The 2,209-nt window shown below is 42.0% G+C and overlaps 1 pseudogene; it reads left to right on the top strand.

The window, feature by feature from the left end:
• The first annotated feature begins 424 nt into the window (after window positions 1-424).
• On the top strand, window positions 425-1,716 carry LOC117720832 (pre-mRNA-splicing factor 18-like; annotated as a pseudogene).
• The last annotated feature ends 493 nt before the right edge of the window (window positions 1,717-2,209 follow it).

The following is a 2,209-nucleotide window of genomic DNA, read 5'->3' on the forward strand; positions in this document are numbered from 1 at the left end:
ATTTCTGTCATTCCTTGTGTCTCTCTCATTGCCAGGTGCTGATGGATCAAGATGTAAGCCCTCAGCTGCTGCTCTAGAGCCATGTCTGCCTGCATACTGCCACGCCCCCCACCATGGGGGTCATAGACTCACCCTTTGAAAATGTAATTCCCAATAAACTCTTTCTTCTATTAAAATGAAAGCACATCTCTACTGAGGTGGGAAAGCTTATTTGCATTCAGTGCAAGGTGTGAATGTAGTCTCTGTCACTAAAGAGGAAGACACTAATGTCTCTCCCATTCACAGAAAGTGGAATGTCTCTGCCCTTTGGGACAACAAGGCTAACTTAAGAATACCAAAGACATGTCTTCTTTCCCCTCCTTCGGCCGGTGGGGTTATCGCGGAGGAGCTGGAGAGTCAAAGTGGAGCTTAGACATTGGGAGCGAGATGGACATCCTGAAGTCAGAGATTCTGCAGAAGCAGCAGCTGGTGGGGGACAGGAACCTGCTGGTGATACGTATTTTTTCAAAGTGTGAAAACTGCTTTCAAATTTAAATTAGGTTAGTCTTTAATTCTCTGGACTTTAAATTAGGAAAATAAAAAGTACTTCAAGTGGAGTGAACTTGCCAAAAAAGAAGAGGAAGCATATTTTGAAAGATATGGGTACAAGGGTCATGAGTGAGAGTCCACACTCCCCGGGGGGGCAGTCAGCCTTCATTCCCACTCTTCAAGGTCCATAGCTTATTTTGTAGTCCAGTTGTGCATAGCTCTGAGCATTCTCTACATGCCTCATAGTGGTTTATCCAAGGCTGGAATACTGTGTCTGAAGAAGCAAAACAGGAAGCAGTTCTTTAGTCTGTGTAGAGATACAGCCAAAAGAGGATGACCAGAAACCACTAACATCATCAAATCCAGTGCTGGAACTTGAATTAGCAGAGGAAAAACTTCCTATGACTCTTTCTAGGCAAGAGGTCATCAGAAGACTGAGAGAAAAAGGAGAACCAATTAGACTGTTTGGGGAAATGGATTATGATGCTTTCCAACAGTTAAGAAAAATACAGATTCTTACACCAGAAGTTAACAAGGGCTTAAGGAATGACCTGAAAGCAGCTTTGGACAAGATTGAACAGCAGTACTTGAATGAAATTGTGGGTGGTCAGGAACCTGGCGAGGAGGACACACAGAATGACCTAAAAGTTCACAAGGAAAACACCACTACTGAAGAATTAGAGGCACTGGGGGAGTCCTCAGGGAAGGGTGATGACCATAAGGACATGGACATCATCACCAAGTTCCTGAAGTTTCTTCTTGGTGTTTGGGCTAAAGAATTGAATGCCAGAGAGGACTACATGAAACGCAGTGTGCAGGGCAAACTGAACAGTGCTACCCAGAAGCAGACCGAGTCCTACCTCAGACCGCTTTCAGAAAGCTCCGGAAAAGAAATCTTCCTGCTGATATTAAACAGTCAATAACAGATATCATTAAGTTCATGTTACAGAGAGAGTATGTGAAGGCAAATGATGCTTACCTTCAGATGGCCATTGAAAATGCCCCCTGGCCTATTGGTGTCACTATGGTTGGTATCCATGCCAGAACTGGCAGGGAGAAGATTTTTTCCAAGCATGTTGAACATGTTTTAAATGATGAAACCCAACGGAAATACATTCAGGGACTGAAGGGGTTAATGACAATTTGCCAGAAGCACTTTCCTAATGTGTGGAGTATAATGCACTGTAAGATCTGTGTATGCCATGTGTGTAATAGGAATCCTCCGCCCGCAGCACATGGACTTCAGGCCTTACCACAGCCATGGGGGAAGAGTTCCACAGTGGAGTTTTACCTGGTGCAGTTCTTGTTGACATCAAGAGCTAGGTTGGCTTCCACATGGTACTGGACTGCAAACTAATATTTGTGTCTTGATTTCATCTTAATCAGTTGAAAAATTAAGTTCTAATTATGTTATCCATAGTTTAAAAGTATAGACAACAACCACCTCAGGAAAGGAGGTGGGAGATGACCATTCTCCAGATCCAAATGTGTCATTGGATACTTAGAAACATTTGAGAGTGGCTTTGAACTTTCTGTAAATTATTGTGATTTACATATTTTCTATGTGGTATTTATATAAAATATTTTTTGTATTTCAACAAATGTATGGGATCATTTATAATTTTTACATGTTCTTGGATTTTTTTGCAATCTTGAAGTAGAGTGTAATGTTATTGTTAAG

Source organism: Arvicanthis niloticus, chromosome 15 (assembly GCF_011762505.2).
Source record: "Arvicanthis niloticus isolate mArvNil1 chromosome 15, mArvNil1.pat.X, whole genome shotgun sequence".
In the NCBI taxonomy this organism is placed as follows: Eukaryota; Metazoa; Chordata; class Mammalia; order Rodentia; family Muridae; genus Arvicanthis; species Arvicanthis niloticus.